This window comes from Pezoporus wallicus, unplaced genomic scaffold (genome assembly GCF_028554395.1).
Source record: "Pezoporus wallicus isolate ANWC-B61680 ecotype Strahan unplaced genomic scaffold, APGP_CSIRO_Pwel_v1 contig_593, whole genome shotgun sequence".
Lineage (NCBI taxonomy): Eukaryota > Metazoa > Chordata > Aves > Psittaciformes > Psittacidae > Pezoporus > Pezoporus wallicus.
The window spans coordinates 5,946,404-5,960,157 of record NW_026642342.1 but is presented as its reverse complement, the minus strand read 5'-3'; the positions used below and the strand labels follow the sequence as shown (position 1 = coordinate 5,960,157).

The window sequence follows — 13,754 nt, the reverse complement described above, 5'->3', positions numbered from 1 at the left end:
TCCAGTTCTGGGCCCCTCAGTTCAAGAAGGACAGGGACCTGCTGGAGAGAGTCCAGTGCAGGGCAGCTAAGATGATTAAGGGAGTGGAGCATCTCCCTTACGAGGAAAGACTGAGGGAGCTGGGTCTCTATAGTTTAGAGAAGAGAAGACTGAGGGCTGACCTTATTAGTGTCTATAAATATATAAAGGGGGAGTGTCACGAGGATGGAGCCAGGCTCTACTCAGTGGCAAACAATGATAGGACAAGGGGTAATGGGTACAGACTGGAGCACAAGAGGTTCCACTTAAACTTGAGAAGAAACTTCTTCTCAGTGAGGGTGACGGAACACTGGAACAGGCTGCCCAGGGAGGTTGTGGAGTCTCCTTCCCTGGAGACATTCAAAACCCGCCTGGACACATTCCTGTGTAACATTACCTAGGTGTTCCTGCTCCGGCAGGGGGATTGGACTAGATGATCTTTTGAGGTCCCTTCCAAACTCTAGCATACTGTGATACTGTGAACCATGACGCAGCTGATGAGCCTACATCTGCAGTACAGGGGCATGAGGAGCCACAGAGCCGTGAGAGCAGGGCACTGTGGCAGGATCCAGCCCAGACAACTTGTCCCCAAGCTTAGTCTCATGCCTCCCCCTTCTCTTGCAGAGACAACCCAACATGGAGAACTGCACTGAAGACGACATGCGGAATAGTGTTGCGCTATTCCAACTTATAGTCTACATCCCAGTGCTCTCTTTGGGGATCCCACTGAACATGATTGCCTTCTGGGTTTTCTGCTGCAAACTCAAGAGATGGACCGAGACCAGGGTGTACATGATCAACCTCACAGTTGCAGATAGTTTCATGCTCTTTGCCCTGCCTTTCTTGATATATTTTACCAGGTACAAGCATCCCATAGACAACTTGTGTTTTACCATACAGAATATCTGCTTTACAAACATGCCTATGAGCATCCTGATCATCACCCTGATTGCGACCGACAGATACATTGCAATCAAGTTCCCTCTAAAAGCAAAGATTCTTCGATCCCCACTGAGATCAGCTTCTATCTGTGGGATTCTTTGGGTAATAATAATGATTTATTCCTACTTTCATCCACAATTTTATGATAAAAAGGAAAAATTCTGCTTTCAGAAACAATCCATTCAACCTAATTATCTATTGTTAGTGTTCACTACCTTTGGCTATTTTATTCCCTTAGTGATTGTGACTTTTTGTTCAGTACAAGTCATCAGATGTCTCAAGAAGAAGATGGTCACGAGCTCTCATGAGACAAAATTAATCCAGAAAGCAATCCGCATTATTTCTGTGAATCTGTGCGTGTTCCCTGTATGTTTTGCACCCTTCTACATTGCCCTGTTCTCACGGTTTGCAGTGGATGTTGCTGGAGCTTGTTCTCTGCTCTTGGAAGTTAGAACCTGTCTTCATATCTGTGCATGCTGAGCAAACTCTAACTGCTGTTTTGGATGTATTTTGCTATTACTTTGCAGCTAAGGAATTTCAAGAATTTCCATCTCTGTTCCCCACTTGTATGTCAATGAGGTCCAAGATGAACCAAAGCCAAAATCCCAGCCATCCAGATATCAAGTCATGACATAACAGCTGTCGTGTGCTGGTTAAGAGCCACCAATGCTGCTAAAGTTTGGAGGCAGAAGGAATAGGACCATCTACAGTATTTGCAATCATTGTAGCTATAGGTGTACCTGCAAAAAGGGGCAATCCCTTCCAAGGGGTCTGATATTGACTTGAATTTTGTCCTTCTGTCCTCAGTGACTTGACTTCAGCCTTGACCATAGTCTTAGACCATTGTATCACAGCTTCAAGAGGGAGAGCCACATGGGATGGAGAATAGATGATAAGGCCACTGTTCCCACCATGCATCTTGTGGTACATCACATGGAACTAAACACAGGAAACTGAGCACCCATATAGCAGTACACAAATCCACTTCTGGTACTGCTATATATGTGGTCACCTAACACCAAGAAAAAACTCATGTACTACCATGCCAAGCCTAATACATCTGTGCTGCTCACATCAAACCATACACTGGTAGTGTCCTGCCAACATATATAACTTCAAATCTTGCAGTTATCACCAAGACACAGCTGTTGCTGATCATGGAGTAAAGTCAGTGGCCTGAGACTATTGCCCCATTCTTGCCATGTAACACTTGTTTGAGCCTGTGGCAACACCCTGGCATTTGTGAGACTAAAATCATTGTGGGTATAAATAAAGCCATTACTGCATGGAAAAACTGAGCCACGCAAATCATTGTAGGCCCCAGAACAGAGCTTTAGCATTGTGTCTGTCGGGTACAAATCTGTGAAGATCTGATCTCACCCAAGCAACTGCTGTAAGCCCTGGTGACAGGTTTGTACTTCAGTGGGATCAACTCTTCAGTGGGTGTCCTGCCCAGTGAGAAGTGACTGCATCCGCTCAAGTGGTCACAGCCTCATGCTGAGCAAGTGTTGATGCCCAGAAAACAGCAGTGAGCAACCTGAAGCAGACACAGCCATAATCCCTCTTACAATCCATGAGCAGTTTTCAGGGGAGGTTTAATGAGAGTGAGGTGTGTGAGGCCCTTCTGCACAGATGCGGCAGACCCCCAGCTGAGGGCTTCTTGGCACTGCCCTGTGGGATGAAGCATTGCTTTGGATTTGGCGCTTTTTCTCTTCCAGGTGCTTGGCAATGCACAGTGGGGGCTCAACAGCTTTCCTGCACTTCATTTTGAGACATTTGACCCTGAAGGTGTCCCTGCTCATGGCAGGAAGGTTGGAAACAGATGATCTTTAAGATCCCTTCCAACCCAAACCAGTCTATGATTATAGAGAGAACGTTAAGCTTTCCTAGCTGGATCCCTGACGATGCATCAATGTAAATATCTGGCTTTCCCACTACAAATGTCCTCTGTAATACCTGTGATTGCTGACTATGCACTCCATATCCTCCTGCCCCACAGGGAAATGACAAGAAAGCAGCTCAAAACAGTTAAGGCACAAATAGAAATCTTGAGGCGCCAGAAGGAAATGACCCATAGAGTCAGCATGGGAAACATTCTAGAGGTTTTGAAATGCATGTGATAGCTGTATCCAGTTTGGCTTCATGGTCCTTGACTCCGAGTGTCTTCTGGCTTGTAAATACCTAAAATATTCCTCCAGGGAATGCAAATCCATATTCTGCTCAGTTAAACTTACAGACAATTAACTTTCTTGGTGACAATTTACAAATAGCTTCCCTAAAAGGGTCCTATCACCTTCTAGTTTCTGCAGGCCACATACTGAAACCACTGTCCAGACACTGTCCAAAAAAACATATGAAATGACTATTCCCATGAGAGAAAACATTTCTCATCCAAACGTTAGATCTAACTGCTTTGTGTCAATACTTTGGCAGAGGTCCCAGCATAAAAATGGATGAAACCATTCAGGTCACTCAGTTGATTATTTATGCTCCAGTTTTCTTTGATGTACTATTTAATGATCTGGCATTACTGGTCTTTCACTGCAAGCAGAGTGCATGTGGCCAACTTAATCACAGCACACACTGCTTGGCCCTCATTCTGCCTTTTAAAGTCTCTTTTCTAAGACAGCAAAAGATACAAGAGACAAATTGTGCCCGATCTTAAAAAGCATCCATTGCTTAAGGAGATGTATGAGTATTGTCACTCTTGTAGCTGTCAGCAAATACACTGCTATTAACTATAACTATCCTTGGAGAGCAAGAGGCTTAGGGTCTCTGCTAGCCCATTCTCCTTTATGGTGTGCTGTAAATGTTCATGACAGGTATCACTTATGTGTCCAGGCAAGAGGTGTTCAGTGGGGAAGACATCTTCTGTTTTCAGAAATAGCTCAGAGAGCCTTCAAAAATGCTCTTTGCTGTAGGATTCCTTTTTGAGCTTTTGCATCTCCTTGGTTATAATGAATGCCTGTTCCAAACAGATTGTTATGAAAATGTTAATTACTTTGAAAAGAGATGAAGATTGATCCATATCAACCTGTCATCCTACTGTTAACCCAGAAAGCAAACTACTTGCTTGCCCTGAAACCCAAATCACAGTCATGGTTTTTGCCTGTTAACATGGGGCACCTTGTCCAATTTACAGTGGGCTCCCAAGAAGTTGTCTACTCTGAAATAGAAAACAGTAATGCTTTTGTGCCTATGGCCTCATGGATAGGCCTCATAGGATAGCAAATAAAAACCGTGTTGAGGTATCATTTGCTACTGGTTTATAACCAAAGAACTTCAGCACACATTCTTCTTCCCCAAGCGCAGAGTTTTTAAATCCAGGAAGGATCACAGACAGGACACTCTATTAAATATACTAAACAGCTTCCATGGTTGCACCCCAGCCAGCAGCTAAGCACCACACAGCTTACTCCCCGTTGGCAAAAACCAGTACAACAACTGAGCTGAATAATTTATAGTTGACATTCCTACTCATAGCCAGGCTTGCTGCATATAGAGCTGTATGAAGCAAGTGTTTTTCTCTTGTAGGGAGCAAACTGAGGCCTCCCACTGTTCATGTTCTAAGCTAAAAACGTTGCTTCTTTTTCTTATTGTAAAAGAGAAATTGTTGACTTCACAATCTCAATCACCATTAAATATTTTTTGTTGCTTGCACTGAATACCATGAAGACAAAAAAGGAAGCATTCTTTAGCAAGTGACACCAAAGCCATCTCATAGTAATATATCTATAAATAAATATTCATTTATCACCATTGTACAGAGTCCTCTATTATTAATGCTAAACTTGTACTAGAGACTGTGAGAAGAGACTTACCTGCCATGATGCGAGATCTGCCTTACAACAGAATACTTACAGTGCAACTCAAAAGATGAGCAATTTCTAATTACCTGAAGATGCATATAATACCAGGGACAAAAATTACTATCTGCTTTACATGTCAAGTTATAATTATGTTAATGGTGGGTTTTCAACACCTTTCTTCAGTCAGAACTAAACCTCAGCTCCATGAGTGCTCCCAGGAAATGGAACAGCACCTGGGTCACAACAAACCATGAAACCTGGGTCACAGCAAGCTAGCAGCAATTGCACAGCACCAGAATAGCAGCCCACGAGGACAGCAACACTGTTATCAACACGTTTTTCTGATTTCCTTGCCCAGGAGCCTGGCTAACAATAGTAGGGAGCAGCAGCTACAGCTCATCAGCAGCTCCAACAAGCAGGGCTGGACCACTGCATTCTGCTGATGCCTCAGCAGGATATAATCTCTCTGTCCCTTGAAAGGAAAAGATGCTGTCAATGGGTTAAACTTTCAATGAGGAAATTGATGCTGCAGTAAAAATTTAGGCTGTGGGGAGCAGGGGGGACATAAACAAAAAGCAAAAATAACATGCAAGGAAAAGCCTACAGAGTAATCCAGATTCTTGCTTCTGTGTGAGCAGCCATCAAGATCTAACAGTTCTGGCCCTTCTAAGCAGGGAAGGCAGGGCCTAACATGATGCAGTATTTCATTGTGTTGATGCTGTGGGAGTATGGAGAGGGCTGTAGTACAGAGAATCCTGGAAGCTCATCACCTGTGGCTCAGTTCCTGTGTGTTGCTGAGGTCTTAGCAGATTCTGCCCTTAGACCTGAAAAGTTGCCTACGAATTACAAGCATAGAAGGGAGATCACCTAGTGTTGCTGCTGATAAAACCAACAAAACTGTCCAGGTATGTCCTGAAAACTCCCCAGTTACTGAATCACAGATTTCAGTAAGGACAAAGAAGCCAGAAACTCCAGAATTTTAAAGGAATTGGCACATGAAATCTCACACCAGCAACAAGGCTTTTAGTTAAGTCAGACAAAATAGAGTCAGGAGGCAGAGACGACCAAACAGAGCCCCTTCACCAGGATGAGGGAAGAGAGGAAAAGGTCTGGCCAGTAACCATAGCTCTCCTGTGCTCAGATATGAAAAATGTGCAGTTTCACAACACATCTGAACAACATCAAATGGGAGGGAACAAACAGAAAGGCAAAACTGGTGCTTTACCTTACAGCAGTGTTTGGCCTCACTGGCTGCTTGTACTAAGAAAATCACTTTTGCAGACAAGGTGTGGTAGGTGCTGGTGTCAGTAAAAGGTCCTTTGGAGCATGTTGCAAGCGGTAACGCACTTCGTACAGGCACTGGTTCTCTGTAGTGCCCCCAGACTACCCTGATGGATAGCTGCCAGCAAGGATGTGAGAAAACAACACGAGTGCCCCCTGCACTGTGCCACACAGTGACCGCACTCACAGGGCTGAGAACTGCAGGGGCAAGGGAAAACACAGAGTGAGCATCATTGGTCCAAGGCAGAGGTGATAAAACCTGTAACTGGATGAAGAAAGGGGCCGTAAGCAGCTGTGAGAGCCTAGAGGGTAGCTGGTAAGGAGATGAGGCAGAGAGAAGCATGCGGATCCTGACGCAGTGGTGTCCAGGAATCAGTCAGAGACCCCAGAGCCACATCTGGAGACACACAAGGTCTCTGCAGATAAAACTTCATCATAGCTTTGCCTACTGGTAGCTCATGTTGAGATACTCAGACATATCCTGGCGAGCCTGATGATCACAGCCAGCTGTTTTGTGCTTGTAACATGATTTGTCCCTCCCTTGAAGCCTCACCAGGCTGATGGGAGACATAGCTGCCCTTGTCTGGTGACCACAGCACCAAGCTGTGGATGGGAAGCATCATACCAAAGAGATGTTGCGAGTTGAGCTCCCTTCAGGCTTGATTTGGCTGCTCATAGTTAATACTGGTAGTGATTGCCTTGATACAGACAATAGGAATATGTGAACAACATTTGAGGATGATGTAAAGTGAAGTGGTTTTTGTACAGTGGTGAAACTATCACAACGCTGGAGCTGGAGACTGAAAACTAAAGTACTAACAAGGCCCATGACATGAAAATGATGGTGGTTGGGGATTAATGAGCTGGGCATACTAATAAGTCAGTGACTAATTTACAAACATCTCCCAAAAAGCAGACATAAGAAAGGCAAAAATCAGTCCCTGGAAACTCAGGAGAAGTATTCAAACCAAGCTCTATACCAACTATATGCTAATACCAAAGAATTAATCTCAAAGGCTGGTTTGTAATGCACAGACAGACAATGCAGAAATACTCCTGAAGGTGCTTTAATGGGATCATGGAAAGTGGGAAGGGGAAATGAGCTTGCCCAAGACAGCAATTCAGGGTACTTCAACCACAGAGCAGTCACAGAGTCAGCAGATGACAGGGTCACAGTGTCACATCTTCTCAACATTGCTGGTGGAACAGAACTATAGAACATGAGAGAATTACTGTGATTCAGACTGAAAACCAGTTATAACAATCACAAAACTGTCTGGAAAACACAGCACTCACCTCTCTATGAATGGGACTGGGGGCCCATGCCAGCTCCAGCAGAAGCAGCGGTCTAGAAGGCAGAGAGAAGACCTCAGGATGCTTCAGGCCAGTAGGTCCCCTCCAAGCAAGGAGCACAGCCTATTGGGCAAGGAAGGTCAGTGGGCATTGCCCAGTGAGGTTATCAGGCACTGGAAATGAAAAGCTTTTCCATCACCAGAGGAACTTGCTGCAGGGCTGCACAGCAGGCGAGCATTTCACCTTGCTATTGCAGGCTCCTCAGTCAGAAGGGGGTGGCATGGACTGTGCCACTGGTGGCAGAGGAAGCTCAGCCCTAGGGAAATGCATTAAGGATGGGCAAGTGTGCTTCCTCGACCAGCATCACTGCTCTCACAACCACCAGCAAATGGACATTGCAGGACACCTCACCACCCATGTACCAGGAGCATTGATAGGAGATAACTCCTCTTGGATATTTGCTGACCTGGTTATTTGAGCTCTGCAAGGCACTGCCTTTCCCCAGCCATGGTGGGACACCAAAATGGTGGTGGAGAAACAGAGAAGACTGGAGCTGGTGTATTTTCAAAGGCTCATTTTGATATTGGCCACATTAGACATGGTTTGTATGCTTAAGGCTTGTCTCAGCCTTTGCTAGGTCTTCCTGATGTCCGTTATGGTCGATTCTTGTATCTTCTGGGTTCATAACTTTCTCCTTGTTTCCAAGGCATAGAGCTGCTGCAGGTATTTGCTATGGCACATTCCCCCACCTCTGAAGAGGTCTCCTGGAATGATTCCTGCAGCAGCATCATTTTCAAAGCTAGCCAAGACCTGCAGATGTACAGAGATGCTGCAGCACTGTCCTGTGGTTTGCTTGCTCGGGATGCTTTCGAGCCCCACGAACCTGCACCTGTGGAGCCATGCTCTGCTTGCAAGGAAAATCCAGAGTCATCTCAGAACTACCAGGTCTTTTCTGTCCATGAACAATTGCACCAGGAATATACTCCTGCATTAACTCCTTTGAAACAAGAGGGTGAACAGCAATACTGACCTTAGATCCAGGTGATAGAATCACCCACTAGACCAGAGACAGATCCTCCCTTTATTTCACATGGCTGCAGATCACATTTCTTGCCATGGCATTGGCGAACCTTTTTGCCTTGGAACTGTGGCAGAAGCTGTAACACTTCCGCGATGCAAACCAGCTTTCATTGCCCTTGAAAGGCTGCATGCAGACCCCTGACCCTTGCTGCAGACAACTAAGTGCTACAACCAAGTACAGCATTCGATGGTAGCTAAAACTAGTAAGAGATGTACTAATAATTGCTTTGATCACTAATGAGAGATGATGCAGAGATAGCTCAGGAATGAAGAAGAGGACAGCTGTCCTTTTGATGCACATCTCCAAAAGCATTTTGAGCTGTGAGGATGCTGGCTGGCTTCTCTGGAGCACCACTAATAAAGGGAAGGGATAAGAGCTGGGTTTAGGAATCCCTTTTCCATTATCCATTGCTTGTAACAGTGCACATAACTCCTCGCTGCAGGTTACCTGCTGCTGCCTGTCTTGAGTCTGGCTTGAAACAGAGGGTCAAGTGTTTCCCCTGCCGTTGAGGTTGCTCTAGAACTTCAAAAGGCCCAAGCTCTGCTGGGCTTCAGGGATGCATAGAAACCACTAGAGGGAAACCGGACCTCAGCTCATCTCGAAGCCAAACAACGGGCATGGAGGAAGGAAACCTAAATTGGGGTTAAATGAAAGGGTGGGAGGAAAGAAACAGGCGTGAGGCACGTGATCCACGAGAGTCAGTTCTGGTACTTTAGAAATGCATTCATCTCCACTGAAATAATTGTATCCCTCATGTTCTAGCTCTGGCCACTTCCATGGGGGTGGGATGGGAAGGGGGGATTGATTTAAACAAGAAACATCATTTTTTCAGTGGAATTCCCATTTAGCTACAGAGGGCTCTTAAGAAGAATTCTCACAGACATGGAGACACTGCGAGGGCTGGAGCAGCTCTGCTCTGGAGCCAGGCTGGCTCAGCCTGGAAAAGAGAAGGCTCCTTAAGGGGAGACCTTAGAGCAGCTCCAGTGCCTAAAGGCGCTACAGGAAACCTGGAGAGGGGCTTTGGACAAGGGCCTGTAGGGACAGGACAAGGGGGAATGGCTTTAACCTGACAGAGGGGAGAGATCGAGATCAGACATTAGGAAGTTCTTCCCTGTGAGGGTGCTGAGGCACTGGCACAGGGTGCCCAGAGAGGCTGTGGCTGCCCCATCCCTGTCAGTGTTCAAGGCCAGGTTGGACAGGGCTTGGAGCAGCCTGCTCTAGTGGAGGGTGTCCCTGCCTGTGGCAGCGGTTGGAACTGGGTGAGCTTTAAGGTCCCTTCCAACCCAAACCATTTCATATCATGGCATTTTTCACCCCTGGTGATAAGCAGGAAGGTGCCAAGCCCCCAGCTCTCCATCCGTCTCTGGGGATGAGCACTCACTGCAGGGACAGCTCTCCCCTTGAAGCACTCCAGCTCACAGGCAAGTCTCCTTTTGGAGATGGCTTCCTGGAAGGACGCAGTCATTTCATCCTGTTTCAGGGCAACACCTCTCCATGTGCTATCATTGCAGCTGACCACACACACTTCCCTTCAGTTGGGGGAAGAGAAGGAAACCAATGCGTTTGACTTCTGGAGAAGCTTTGGTCTGTGATGAGAAACATCCTGCACACAGAAACAAGACACTCAAGCACTTATGGGAAGGCCTGGCAAGCTGCTGTACCTTGAGAAGAGCCTCGCAGAAATAGTACCTTCCTGTTACTGTCAGTCTCATGGGCTGTGCAGGCTATTAGAGACACCAGGAGTACTGGATTCACTGGAGATAACCACTCTGAAGGTAGCCTCGTAACCTGGCTGCTCTCCTCAGCTGAGACCACTGCAGCAAGCTGGGGTAATGTGTGGATTCACACACTGCCAGCACCAACACAGCCTCTGCTGCTGCACCTTTCTCTGCCCAGACACTCACCCCAGCGATAACCCTGGCTCCCATACACATTTGCCATAGAGCTCTTGCGCCTCTCACCACTCCCTCGTGTGGCCTGGGTCTGAGGGTGCAGTGAAGATGCCGCTCAAGGACTAGAAACACCAGATAAAAGTGCAGCACTTACAAGAAGTCCTCTGACCACTGTTTATTTACTTGCAATACACAACTGAGCACGCTGGGGTGAGTTCTCGTCAGTAAGTTTCAGTATGACAGAGCAGAATCTCACAGCGTTTGTCATACGTGACAGTATGACATACTTTAACAGTAAAAGTATGGTATTTCTTTTACTGTTAAGCAAGCATCGTGCTTACATGGGTTTACCAGATTATTTTGCATGTTAGATAAAATAAACTGCATACAACTGGAAGAACAGTCAACAACTAGGAGTAAGCTCCAGGTTTGTCACCCACATCAGCTGCAGTTAGATGATATCTCGACCCTTTTGTTTACATAGGCATAGTGATTTTGCCAGCAGAAGGATATATTTTAAAATGTTTAGACATTGTTTAATCAAATGAGACAACATTAGGTTCAACAATCTACTTTCATTTGCTAAATGAAGCTCTGGATATAATGGACACTTTGTAATAGCAGAATTAGCACTGAAACTCAGCATACGCTTTAGGCAGGTCCTGAAAGATTTAACATAAAATAAAATATAACCTCTCTTCCCTCAATTTTCAGACAACAACCCAGAAAGGACTGCTTCAGGGAAGCTTACTCTTGCTTACAGATGACCAAAAAAAAAAAAAAAGGCATCTGAAAGAAAATCCCCATCCTCTCCTAACCCCCTTTTCTTGTTACTTTCTGTTGCTGGGTTTCTCTTTATAGAGTGGAGTGATTTATGGGAAAACTCCTGACTTTCAATCAGCTGTAGCCACTGCTGAGATCAGGGAATCTGGGCTAAATTAGGCAGGAAGTAAAGAAACCTGGTGATGACACCACCTGCTGAAAGGGCTCCTGTCAACTTGCAGGACACAAGGACTCATACCAAGGTGAGAGTTTGTGCCACTCTGGGATGACATTGGTTTGTCCTCAGGGTGTGCAGTCAGTTTGGCTTTTCTCTGCCCCTGCAATGCTAACACATGTGTAGCTGTCACATTAATTCTCCTCAATTCGTATGTGAAAGCAAAAGTTTGCATAAAAAGGGGCAGGAAGAGACCAACTAATGAAAGCTCAGGTGTTCCCATGTCACAGCTAGTAGAATTCTGTCTAGTCTGCTTTTAACAGCCACTCTCAGCAAGGGGGTATTTCTAGGTTCATTTGTCTTCAGCATTAGCAGGGTTTATTTTAATCTCCAGACAGAGCACTTCCAGCTGCAGTGTAAATCACAGAATGATAGAACAGCATGGATTGGAAGGGACCTTCAAAAGTCATTTAGTTTAAATCCATTATTTCTTGTCCCACCTGCACTGGATATAGCAAACTATTTATTCACTCTTCCTTTATAGGAAGACCCCAGCAAGAAAAAGGGGGCTGACATTGCTCGCAGGGTCCCCTGTCAGCTGACAAAAGCCTACAGCACCCGGGATTCCCAGGTGGTCTCTCAACCAAGTACTAACTGAGCCCAACCCTGCTTAGCTTCCAAGATCAGACGAGACCAGGCGTCTTCAGGGTGGTGTGGCCGTAGGCAGCCTCTGCCTTGCCAGCACCGCACTTGCCCACCTGCACACACTCCTGACCTGTGCTCAGCCCCAGCGCCCAAAGCCTCTGGCACCCTTGTGAAACACACCCTCCTCAGCCCCCCCAAGCACAGAGCCCCGCACAAACCCTGGCCCCAATGCCCCGCTACAAACACACCTGCACAAGCAATGCCACGCTCCTTCCCTGACGCCCCCCAGCAACAATGCACGAGGACCTCTGTGGACCTGCCCCTCTGCAGCACCCCACCCAGAAAAAGGGGTCCCGAATTTCCCCAGGGGCCCCTATGGCTTCAACATCCCAGCAAGAAAAAGGGGGCCGCCATGGCCGGCAGCAGCCTCCATCACCTCAACATCCCAGCAAGGAAAACGGGGCTGGCTTTGCCTACAGGGTCCTTTATCGTTGCGATTTTTCCTTTTGTTTCTTCTAGAAAAAAGAAAAAAAGCAAGCTCAAAAGCATGCAAGTGAGCAAGCCAGGCCGGGAAGAGGGGAAGACTGATTCTCGCTTCTGAGCTTGCTTTCGTTCTGTTTTGCTTTCACGCTTTCCTTGGGTTTTTTTTCTTTCTTTCTTAAGAAAGAAAAGAAAAAGCAGAAAGCATGCAAGGAGAAGAATGAAAGAGAAGAAAAAAGGAAAGAAAACAAGGAAGGAAAGGAAAGAAAGAAAAGGAAAGAAGAGAAAGGAAGGTAGGAAAAGGAAGGAAGCAAAAGAAAGGAAGAGAGAAAGAAAGAAAAGAAAGGAAGGAAAGGAGAGAACCTTATAAAGAAAGTAGGGAAAGAAAGAAAGAGAAAGAAAGAGAGAAAGAATGAAAGAAAGTAAGGAAAGAATGGAAAGAATCTTAAGAAAAAGGAGAGAAATAGAAGGAAAAAGGGAAAGTAGGAAAGAAGGAAAGAAAAGAAAGCTATAAGTGGTGACAAAACGAGCTACATTATTGCCTCGAAATGCTGGGATCTTGAAATGATTTTGCCTTGCATCTTCCTCAAAGCATATGCAAAGCAGTCAGGGAAATTAACAGTACAATGAAGTTTTCTTTCTTTGTGTTTTCTGCTCTGTTCCTTTCACTCACTCCAAAACCAGCTGCAGTTTTAAATCCCTCTAGGTAAATGTGCAGAGATGGCTGATTGCTGTCTCTTTGTAACTTTATTTCATTTGGAGTTTGTCTTTTTATTTCATTGTTTTGTTTTTTTTTTTTTCTGGCTGTGGGTGACATTTTATTTCCATCCTTTTCAAGTGATGCTAAATGTTGCTGAGACTTTGAGTGAAGGGTGTACTATGTGCCTTTGGGTCACTACCACGACCCCTGCTCAGACACAAAACACAATGCCTGTGTTCAGAAAAGAAGACCTGAAAGAAAGCTTAGAGATAGAGACAGTTTCTGGGCATAAACAGGTAACCCGATCTTGTAAGGTTATGGAAGATCAGTGTTCTATCAAGGAGAAGAAAATCCCTTTTAGGAGAATAAAAACAATAGATTAAGCACAAAGGTACCTGTTTCTGGTTGTGCGTAGCAATGGTGTTAAGGTTCTGCTTAACAAGGGAGTATACAAAGAAACAGCTTACACGTTCTCAAGCCTTCCATATTGGCAGCATTGCAGCCTCAGCAGAACCCTGGCTACCTCAGAGAAGTTTACATCCCCGCTCGTCTGGGGGTGCCTCATTCTGTCATAGTTTTACAAAGGAAAAGTTTTAAATGCAAAATATTCCTAAGCATTGTTCAGAAGTTAGAAGAGAAGGAAACGCCAGAAAACTTCATCAGACCCATTAGTGCC

General features: G+C 45.6%; 2 pseudogenes; one reads left to right on the top strand and one right to left on the bottom strand.

Moving 5' to 3' along the window:
• The first annotated feature begins 654 nt into the window (after positions 1 to 654).
• On the top strand, positions 655 to 1,596 carry LOC130609884 (G-protein coupled receptor 35-like; annotated as a pseudogene).
• Positions 1,597 to 11,859: 10,263 nt separating this feature from the next.
• Positions 11,860 to 11,978, bottom strand: LOC130609893 (5S ribosomal RNA; annotated as a pseudogene).
• Positions 11,979 to 13,754: the final 1,776 nt, after the last annotated feature.